Raw genomic sequence first — 11795 nt, 5'->3', positions numbered from 1 at the left:
GGGTGGCAGGGCAGGCGGGGCGGAGGGTGGGGGGGAAGGGGTGGGGAGAGGGGGGGATTAGGGAAAAGAAAGGCTCAAGATATTTGGGAAAGATGATGCACGGAAAACCAAAAGCTTTCCTGGGCTAAACATTGATTTCTCCACATTTGGGGTGGGGTAGCATTCCTAGTCCCTTTGCCCCAGTGTGGAACTCAAACCTTCTTTGGTTTTTAATGGTAGAGAGATGAGAGGAGAAAGGAGGCGGGCGGTGAGGAGACTTGGAAAGAGCCCCTCCTGTTCTGGACCCCACTATGTAGGTCAGCGCTGTGTGGGCACCTCAGCTTTCTTAAAGGCTGCTGATGGTTAATGGGCTGGCAGTTAAAAGGAGACCAGGAAGGGAACCAGAGCTCAGAACCTCGCGTCCCAGAAGAGGGAGGGCAGGGTGTGAAGGGACTAAAGGAATGCATCTTCCAGTCTCCTCCATCCCAGTCAGAGCTGGGCTGGGATGGGGGAGGGGGTAGAGGGAAGGGAACCTCTGCTGAGCAAAGGGAAGTGGGGAGAGTGAGGGGGAGGGTGGTGGCTATGCCCGGCCAGATGCCAATGAAAAACAGAACCAGAAAGAACCGCAGGGGAGGAGAAAAGGGAGGAGGCTCCTGGGTGATGGACCCAGTGGCCAGCAGGGATGGGCACAGGGCGGGGCAGGGGTGGAGAGGGGAGGGGTTGAAACTGGGGAGGATGATGTAGAGAATTTCATCTGAAGAAAACAGGCGAAGAGCCAGGGTGCTAGGTGAACGATCACTCCATCTCGCCTGACCTCCTCCCCCAGCTCTGTCTCCATCATGATAAAGAAGCTTCCACTGGTATAGGGACACTGGGGATCCCCTCCCTACGGATGGCTGGCTGACTCCTTCCACCATGTATCCATCAACACACCTCTAAGGGAGTTCCTGTCTGAGTCACCACAGAGACAAGTGGCCCTCCTCTCCCCTATGTAGAGTCCCTCTTCCCCAGGGGTCTGCACTGATGATCCAACTCACTGAGGAGGGGTGGGAAGTTCAGAGGGAGGGCAGGCTAAGTGCAAGGCAAGGAGAGGAACTGGGTGTTTGTACCTCAATAATGACCCTCTACTAGGCCTTGATTTTCAAGTGCAGCCCCTGGCCCTCCCATCCTGCTAGCTGCATTAAAGACAGACAAGTGTGACCCAAACTGCACTTGCTCAACAATGGGAACTGTTAGTGCCAGTCCGGTACCTAAACAGAAAGAAGCCATCCCCCAAATCTATGAGCTCTTCAACTCTAGAATGTTAACACTGGAGAACAGAGTATATCTATCTATATACCAGCTAATTCTTCACCAAATGCATTATCCTTTCTTGGTCCTCAACTTGGAGGCTCAGCTCCCACTCAGGCTTAAGGTGGAGAGTAAGAGAAATGCTCTATCCTCATATTTTAAAATGTGCCTTAGAGCAGCTGCTTGAGAGAAAGAGTAGAAGGCATTAAGTTTCAAATGGAGAATTTCTAGAGGAGAGGTTGGGAAGTCAGGAATGGGGAGAGAGGTACGTACGTTAACTAGAAAGAGTCAAATCAAGCAGTTTTCCTTGTAGAGCATTTTCCTTGTAGAAAGATAGTGGATTTGTCTGGTGTGCAATGTCTCAAGATGCACTAATGTGTAAAATACAACCACATATGATCTACCTGAATTAATTCTACCTTAGTTTCTGGATCTAAGAAGGCCAGCTCTGATGGTGGGAGGTAGGTGCATAGATTTAATGTTCACTGATGAAGCCATTCTGACCAGGATCTTGCAGAAGAAATGCCAACCTCTGAGCTGGTCTGGGGCCCCAGAGCAGGGAGCAAGGCAGTTCATAGTTTGACCATTACATAGGTAATGTTTGACCAAAACAGGAAGAGAGGAGGTGTGAAAGTTTAAGGACAAGACACCCTAATACACTGATGCTTGAGTGGTCAAAAGTGTGTGGTAGAGTGGCTATTTTCATTCAGAATAAGAAAAACACATTTTATATGCTGCTGAGGTATATAGCTCCCTGGAGTACAGCATACATTTTCTTAAGCTTCATAAGACTGAACAAGGATTGAAAAGCTGGAGACAGGCAAGCAGCGATATCTGAACCTGGCTATTCATGCTGTGGCTTGAAGCTCAGGTATGTTTTAGACATTTCAGAGTTTGCCACCTGTTCATTCCTCTCACATTTCTCCACTAGTATTGGCAAAAGTTAGCAATTCCGAGTTTGGGGAATACATAATGCGTCCTGTGGTTATCTCTCTGGTGAGCAGCTTGTGTTCAACATTGTGACCAACTTTCCTTGGATTCTTCCTTCTCAAGTTATTTCCAGAATTCTGAATTGATTTAGTCTAGAGATAGATGGATAGACAGCTTCACTTTATTTTAGACCAGGCTATAGCAATTTAACCTTGTACTGCACTGCCCCACACATGAATATCTTCTCCCTTCCCAATGACCTTCTGTTCACTGCTATCCATTCTGCAGCCCCCTGGCCAGGTGCCCAGTGTACGGATCAGGGCCAGTGTGCTGGAGAAGTCCATCAGGCATTCACTCTAGAGCTGCCCACAGATCTGCTTGGCAGACCTACTCCATCTACTTTCTGTTCCTAGTTGCAGCCGTTACTGTTCTGTTTCTGTTCCTGTTCTCTTTCTAGTTGCAGCTGTAATCCTTGGAAAGGATATGCTTTCCTTTCAGACATGTGCATTTTCTGGCACAAAGAAGTTGAGACCACAGTAGAGACACTGGTATAGCAGAGGTTAGTTAATTCCATACAGAACCAGTCTGCCTGATGTGGGGCCCAAGCTCTGGAATGTCAACTGCCAATCCAGCAATTATGCCAAAGGTTCTGTCCTAAGCTTTCTCTAGAGCTAGGCAGCACTGCTGGTTTTAGTAGTTTCCTCTAGAGCAGTGGTTTCCTCATTTTTTTTAATGTGAAATTTCTTTCTCAAATAAATTAAACAGATAAAGGAGAATTACTCTTGTTGAAACAGAGAAGTAAGACCTATAGCCCTTTCACTCTTCTTCTTGGCTTCACCACACTCCCCATAATCTGTAAGGCACAACTTAGGGTCCTGCTACATACACTTTGAAATCCTGTGCCCTAGACTGACAGTAAAGTGAGTCAGCTCACTACCCTTAGGGGCTATCTCTGTCTCTATCTCTATCTCATTACCCTTCCAACTGAGGAAGAAAAGAGGTCCAAATCTAATTTCAAGAATGCCTTGTTGGAGACATTCACTATTCACTTGGAGAATGACTCATACTTCTGCAGCCATAAAATTCTACAGATGACATCTTTTTGGTGTTCTGGTCACTCTGAAATAGCAGACTAGGTAGTTGTGCCATCGTTCTGCAATTCTTTAGATTTTATTTTGGTATGCCTCGCAGTTACTACCACCTTGCAGTCCAAATAATATGTAGAATGAGATTAAGAGTTGCTTTTCCTTAAGTCAGATGCTAGGGGAAAAAAATCTTCATAGTTATCACAAGAGAAATAAAACCCCTGGATTTGCAACAAGTCACATTCTTTGTTGTTTCCTAGTATAGAACTGTATACTGGTCCAACTATCCCTTTTTGGTCATCTGCTTCTCAGTAATGGAATTTCACCTAAGGAAAGTAATCTAGGCTCCATATTCTCCATGAAAGCAGGCTGTGTAAAGGGCCAGTTCCTTACTGACTACTAAGTGAAAAATCTAGGGTATTAAAAAGTTTTTAGTAATAATATCTTCTTTCATTTTTCATATTAAAATTTAATATTTCTCTTTAACCATTTCCTATAGGCCCCTAATACTGGATGAGGTCATGTTCTAGAGGTCTGTCCATCCATAAACTCTGAAATCAGCAGTAATGATCGTTCCTTACAGAGTGAAAACCAGCTAATGCTCGGGGGTCTTATAACCCAAGTAAAAACCCAATTCAATCTCTTGTTATAACAAGGAGATCCATCACTAAGAGTGCTGAGAAGCCAAGCCCTCAAGAGTCTTGAACACATGAAGCTGTTGAGATTTTTACAAAATACAGGCTCAGTAAAGCTACATATTCTTCACTGAAGCAACAAGAATTATTTGCCCCTTTACCAAAATTTCTCTAAGCCTGGAGAAAATGACCAACGGTCCCAATTACCACAAGCCTTGAAGTCTTAAGGACAATACCTTTCTTAAGAGACATGATCCATTTCTTCTTTCCATGTATGATCAAGACTGAACTATTTACAGCAATTTTTGGTGCCTTAGAGCGCTCTGATGCTAACATATCTCATACTCTATCTGATGGTAATACATTTTGGCTTGCTCATACCCTAGTGTCTCTGAGGGGACACAGGCTCTGTGGTACTGCTTACCTCATTCGATGATCATTGTAATTTTATTCATAATTGGTTGTAACAAATTAAAACCCTCTCTACCACCATCTATACTTAGGTAATTATCATAATTACTGAGGCCCATTTTGGCAAATTCAGTCTAGTGGTGGTCCTCATTTTTTATATGCTCTTGGATGTATATATGACAAGTTCAAACAGAGTACTTCAGGAGGCCTTTTAGAGCAAGTGATGGGTGTATAACATGATTCTAACAGGAGCCCCGATGTTTGTTCTTTCAGTTTTATTGTTGGAGAGCTGGCTGCCTTAAACCCATGATCCCACTTGCTTCTCCTGGTCTTTGTGGAACAAACTACCTGTGCTTTGAGCTCTCCATGGTGCTAGCCCCTGATGATGACTCTCCAGGCACTTCCTGTTGCTCTCCATGGTCCTGCTCTCCCTCCACATTTCATAATCTCTACCCTCCACAGCGCGGTCCTCAGAACAAGGTGGCAATCTCCTTCCCCCTCCACAAACACACACATGATCTTAGTTATGACCCTTGACATGCTCCACTGGGACAGTCCTCACAACCATCTAATCAACTGTTGGAAGGGGACAGAAAGGAAAATCAATTATGAGATGGAAAAGAATTGTTTGTTTGAAATGCTCAGGAGACTAGGGCCTAGAGTGACCTCAAATGGCCTCAAAAGAACTGGATGGTTTGCCATATATGGACTCATATTAAAAACAGAACTACAAATAGTCATATTTTAGGTTGAGACAGTATTGCTCATATACAATAACCACACATACACTATAATGGTGGAATACAAAATGAGTCCTATTCAGTTTATAAGCATGCACCTCTTAAAACCATTTTGAGCCTGATGACCAATTCCAGCTGTCCTGTTATGGAGCTTATTTCCATTTTCCCCTCAATCTTAGAGGTAAACACAAAGACAACACATAGTGATGGGTTGTCAGAATAGATACTGGAGGGATTCAATCTATGAGGCATAGAAAACAAATATCAAAACCCTGACTCATGTCCCCCATCTTTATAACCATCTTGTACAGAATTAAATGGCCTTAAATATAACCACCCCATCCTAGAGTCCAAGTCTTTGGCCAAATCTCAGTAGATGCATCCTTAAACTAGACTCTGCTGTTCTTTTGGAGTATCTGCTAATAAGCTTATGACATCAAGTGTGACAGATCCGAGACTAGACAACCTTTTCCTCTCATCACATAAGAACTACACAAGCTTCTCTTCCCCCAAGTGCTGATTTCCCTAAAAGTCAATTTCTGCATAATAGTTCATATAGTAGTTAAACACTTATGAATGACCTACAGCAGAGTCTAGTTGGGGAAGCAAGCTTCCAGAATGAATTTCTAGGACCCCTCTTCCATTCCCTCATTTGAAACAAGGAGAAACTTTATTTTTCAAGGACAGGTAATGGAAGTGATTTATCACCATGAGTGATCCTTCCAGAAGACAGAATTAGGGTTATAGTAACAGCTGAAGTATCTCTCATCTACTCATCCCCCTGAGCCCCTTCTTCCTGTGAAGAGCAGACATGTTTCAGAAAGGAGTCTAGTGCAAAGATTCTAATTTTTTTTTTAAATATGTGTGTCATTCTTCTATGTAAGCTCTTAACTCTGGGATTATTTAACCTTCTTATATCTCTTCATCTTTCCCTGGACGTCTCCAGGAGAATCATAAGAAAGCTAAATAATATAAAGAACTAAAATGTCTTCTCTAAGCATCTATTTTTCCTTACCCCTGCTAGACCTACACTAATTGTGTATTGACTGCTAATTATAAGCACCTTTGGCTCATTTACTTCCAGTTCAGGGTGAGGAAGGTCAGACACATCAACTTGCCCTAGGGGAAAAAAAGAAAAAGAAATAAAAGCTGATATCTTGACCAGTCATCTCTAACTATTACTTAGCTCTCCACTTCCTTCATATAGTCCCAGATATTGGTGAGGTAAAATGGAGAACTAGTACTTCAAATAACAGATTTCATTGGGAATATGCAGATACTTGCTTTATATGTTTATCTTCTGTGCTCTGGTTCTTAGCTTCCAATCTGATTCTAGAATTCTAGCCTAAGCCTCAGACAGGGTGAAAAGCTACAAAGGTGAACTGGTTTATTGAGTCTCTGACTTAAATACCTGATACTTCTTGGTAACCCAGCAAGACTTTAATAAATACATCAATGGCAAGTAACTTAAGGTTTAGCATAGCCTAGGTCGCCTCTGGGCTATGTTCTTATATTATTATAAAATGAGAGCCCAGTTTTACCATCTGCTCCTAATCATTCATCCCTCAGAAAATGTAAAAACTGACAGTAGGACAATCGTACTCACTCATTCCTACTAGTTCTTACTCTAATTTTTAAGGATAAAGTCTTTCCAAACACATAGTATATCTTTCCTCCCCTAATCTCTATCCTATAATCTCATATTAATATGAAAACCACCATCACTAAGCCCCTGGGCCTCACATATTTTCATTTATCCTCAACTGCTGCTTAATGCCAATTCTCTTCTGGTTTCCAAGCCCTGGAGTCCAATGTCAGTAACAGATGGACTGAGCCTTAGCCCTGGGGAGGAAAGGATTCTGGCCGTTGCCTGGGGAGTTTGAGCAGAAAAGAGAGCCTGGATTCTGCTTTGGGGAGAATCTCTGTGTTTAAGCCATATGGTTTTCTGGAAGTAAGAAGTTCTGATTAATAATGGGCTTGTAAAAAGGGCTGTGTTTCTGGGTCATAAGAAAAGCTGTGTGTTTATGTCAGAAAAAAATTAAAACAGACATATGAATAGTGGAAATTGTAGTGTGCCATGTGTTGAGGGACACATATTGAAGGAGAGAAAGAAGGTAACCAGGTCAGAATATATACGTACTTGGGGCACAAAAATGAGTTTATCCCCGCAACAAAGAAGAGATACTCAGTGAAGGTTTAAGAGGAGGAAAGAAGAGGAGATCTCTGGATCCGAACAGTATTATTTGCCACTCTGGGGACTGTGAGGTCTGTAGACTTGGAAAAATGTGTTTGTTTCATAGAAGAGTTAAATTCCCAGGAAGGCACAAAGTAAGGCTATTTGAACACTTTTTCTCTCTCTGAAAAAATACATTTTTAAATGAGAAAAGTGAAGCGAAGAGACTGAGTCTCAGATAAGATTGGAGGAAGAAGAGAACCTGGAGTAGTATGGGTGTGGAAAGCAGAGCACATCATTCTTCATGTAGTTCTCCTGACCACTGCCCTGAACTTGTCATCCACACCTGATTCTGATCACCCAGTGAAAGGAAACAGTAAACACAAGTCAGTAAAATCAGAACCAGCAGAGATAAATGCTTTCTTACCTGAGTTCTAACAAATCAACTTTTTCACAGCATTGTTATCCCACCACACCAAGCCAGCAGCCTGAAATATCTAAAGTGTGACATAAAAAGCAAAAGGGAAGAAGATAGGGCCTGTTGAGAGAGGGAATTCATCCATGCATTCAAATAAGAACTGAGGTTCTGGAGGGCAGGAGTAAGGTTTTGGAACCTGGACTGAAATTTCTCAGCGTCAGGGAATCTATCCTTTATTTCTCCCTGATCTCTGGACTTTCTTTTCCATTCTAAGCCCCTAATTTCCAATAGCTAAACATATTTTCCAATGAGCTAAACTGAATTCTGCTTGCATTTACTCCACACTGACTCTGTTATGTTTCCTTTCCAAGTACTTTCTAAGATGGGGGGTGGGGGGTGGCGAGGAATTCTTGCCTAGATCTACTACACATATGTGAAAGCAGCAAGATTAATTTAGCCTACACTTGGTTCAAGGGGCATCTAAGAGTTCAGATAAAGTCTGTCCTTCTGACTCTCTATTGCATTAGAATGCAGATCCAAGGTCACAGCTGTCCCGATTTCTGAGTGTGTGAGCATGGTGAGGAGGGAATGAGGAGATGGGGACAAATAGACACTCCTAAAATGTCATTTGAAAGAGCGATTTCATGGCAGGCTTTAGGGGCTTACCTAAGAAACAACTGATTAGTCAGACCCCTGCACAGAACCTGTTCTCCCAAAAGCTCTTACTGAACCATCCTCTTTGTCCTACCAGTCTTAGTAAAAAATACTAGATGCTTGTCTAGAGCACACAGCTCAGTCTTAGAAGCAGGGAGCTAAGGCTAGGAAGGGGCTCTTTGGGGATAGGTTCCCCTTCATTTTTGTCTCTCAATTTTGGTTCTTGCTACAATGCAGTATTGGCTACAGAAGGACTTGTTTTTGTTGGGGGCCAGCTCAGGGCTCCCTCTCAGTGCTAATGCACCAAGAACGGTGACTCAATAGCAAATCAAAGCAACAGCTGTCCCCACCTCCTTCTCTGCCGCCCACTTCCCTGTCTCTGCTCCTCGGAATCTTAACTAAGTCTCTCAGGCCCCCCCGCCTCAGCCTACTGCAAGCCCACTTCTGCCTCCAGAATTTTTCTCTCTCTAGCTCAAGAATAGGACATACTCTTTTGCTTTATCTCTTCTACTCTATGTCTCCCACTTCATAATCAGGTTAGCATTCCTCCAGCTCTGCAACATGCAGATGCCCCCGTGTGGGCACACACAGCCTTGTTCTCATAATCATTTTTAACTCCTAAGGGTATGAAGTGGCTTCTGTCCCCTAGTCTCCTTTTCTATGAGAATTAGAATCTGCCTGTAAGGTCCTGAAGTTTTTGAAGATGCCATTCTTTGCATCTGAAAGGACTACCTCTTCATCTCACTCCAACTTCTCTAACCTGCCCAGCATTTAGTAGAGTTGCTTTCCTTGAGATCTAGGGTTCTGGTGTTTCTCACTGCAATACACAGACAGACAAGGAGCAGGGAGGATGTATGTCACTGGAAGTGAAATCAGACTAAATGGCAACTTGAATTAGCTAGTACACTTAACTGCTATCAAATGGCAATGAATACAGGAGACCAGGTTATAACCACAGTTCCCACAAGCTGCCTATGTGACCTTGCTTAAGTTCCTAAACATCTTAGTTCTTCATCTTTAAAATGAGAGGGTTGCACTAGATGCTACTTTAGATTCTTGTCAACTCTAAAAGTCTATGCTCCTAAGAATCATAGAGGGAAAATATTTGGGGAAGAATGTGATGTAACAGAAAGAGAAGAGGAATTATTGAACTTTGGTAAAAGGAGTTCAGAAAGGACATCAGTTCCATCCTTTCTGGTACAATCAAAAAGATCTTAAAAATAAACACCTCTGGCTATTAGAGGTCAGTAGAAAATGACCGAAAAGGCAAATTAATTGCAGTGTTTTTAAACATATACAAAATATATTTATTCATGACATATTAAAGTTTTATTCTATTTTTAAATTTGAATATAGGGAAACATTTGAGATAACTGGGTTTTTCAGTGAAAAGAGGGTTAACATCAGATAAACTTTTTGTTTTAATCCCACCCTCACACCACGACAGGGAAGTTAGCCATCTACCCCAAAGTTTCCCTCCACCTCATTCAACCTGGAAAAGCTTAGCCACATACCATTCCAAGCCCAGAAAACAAAGCTTTTCATTTTCAACAACCTGCTTAGGATGGAACCAAAAGGTGTCCACCGACATGCAACAATAAACCTGTTTGAGCCCACGTTGGTCCTTTCCAAACCTAAATCTCTTGGATCATGTAACAGTGTAGGTTCTATAAATCTTGGATCTCTTGACCACACTTTACCAACCTACAAGGCTAATCAGCATGTTGGGAACTTCTTAGAGTGAAGCTTCTGTTCCCTACCCCTAGTTACCACTTATTTTCACTGATATCCTGTAAGCCTCCTGAGAGAATTAAGCAAAGCTGAGAGTAGTGACTTTAGGCCCAAGAGGCTGCTGGGAGCCAGAAGGAAAGTAGATAAATAAGACTTCAAAAGGAAAAACCAGACAGCAACAGAAATAACAATGGAGAGAGGAATAAAGGAAGAGTAAGATCTCAGTAGTCCAGCCAGAAAGAGGGTAGAGCGGGCAGCAAGCTGAAGAGAAGGCCTAGCTCAAGGAGGCAGGCAGGCAGCTGAAGCGTGACTGAGCTCTGAAGTTCTGAAGTGAATGTGAGCTGCAGTGTATCTGAGCTTAGGAAGATCCTTTAGGAAATCCTGCTGCCTGTGAGGGGACAGAGCCTTGCTCCTGAGGAGCAACGGAAAGAAAAGAAATGCACAAAGAACCCCTGAAAAGGCAGATAATCCCAGATGACAGGGTAACTCCCACTTCTGTGGCCCCAGCTTTTGTTTGACTGCACTGTAATAATGGGAGTATCAGGGAACTTGGAACTTAGGGGAGGACAGACAAACTTAGAAAGGAATGAAGGGCAAGAAATTAGGAATATTTCGGCACTCAGGCCCTAAAAAGCTTAGACTAAGAAATACACCATAACCTCAGAGGAAGTAGCATAATTCCTGGCAGCCCAAGAACAACTGTAGAAAATTAAGTAGAATCCTTTTTTGATCAGGGTTTTGTGCTATAAGGTCTCTCAAGTCTAAGTAAATGACTTCCAAAATCTTGGCGTTAATGCCTAAATTAGGACTCAGATGGGATTGGTCCACTTACTTCCAAACACAAAATCAGACATTCGCTGTTAAAGAAAAATATGGCTCTGGGCATAAGGAAAAGCTCCAGGGGCTGAGTTCTAATTCTGATTTTGCCATGGCCATTCTCTCTGGTGTGTGATCCAAATACATACAAGAATTCACCATGTGTCTGAGGTCAGGGAAGAATTAGAGCGAGATCACCTGGCCAGGGGACCCAGCCATGGGTGTGGTGTGGGTAAACCATTCTAAAAGTGTGTCCCTTCAGTATTCTGGGCCACAGCCCCAATGTGTTTTTCCCTTGGAGATAACACTTCTCCACCCACCTGTCACGGTAGTCGTGAGGAATAACAAGTAGGGTGGGATGAAGAGTATTTTTAACTCTAGAATTAGAGAAATGTTGAATCATCATCATCATCATCATCATCATCATCATCACCATCAACTCCTACTCAGGGAGCTGATTTTTCTCTAGAGTTTGTGAAGTGGGGCTCTGGACCCAAGCACCAGCAAGGACAGAAGCAGCTATGTGGGAGAGTTCTATCCACATGTCCCACCATCCTAAATGTGTACCTGTGACCTTGTTCATGGCCCTCAGGCCAATGCACCTTAGATTCCCAAAATAGACAAGACGAGAAAGATATAAAAACCAAGCACTCAGGGGTTATACTGGCACATAGACTTCCCTACTAGCATCACCTAGATTGGGGACATAATACATTTTTTATCATTTGAGTCACTCATTTATTTATTCGATAAATATTTATTGAGCACTTACTATGTGTAAGGTTCTGGGCGATGAGTGAAAAACTGAATTGCAGGTGCCAATGTATGCTTTAAAGAGGCACATTAGTAAGTCTCCAATTCTCACCTCTGCTACTCAATATGAACAATCAATCAAAAGGAAATTAGTGGGTGAAAGGGCTACGTTGTCTTTTA

General features: G+C 42.7%; 1 protein-coding gene across 2 annotated transcripts in view; it reads left to right on the top strand.

The window, feature by feature from the left end:
* Positions 1-11795, top strand: part of CADM3 (cell adhesion molecule 3) — a 29207-nt gene that overhangs the window by 980 nt on the left and 16432 nt on the right. The window lies entirely within an intron of this gene.

This window comes from Pteropus medius, unplaced genomic scaffold (genome assembly GCF_902729225.1).
Source record: "Pteropus medius unplaced genomic scaffold, Ma_sr-lr_union100, whole genome shotgun sequence".
Classification (NCBI taxonomy): domain Eukaryota; kingdom Metazoa; phylum Chordata; class Mammalia; order Chiroptera; family Pteropodidae; genus Pteropus; species Pteropus medius.
The sequence above is the reverse complement of the archived record's forward strand: the minus strand, read 5'-3'. Positions and strand labels throughout refer to the sequence as shown.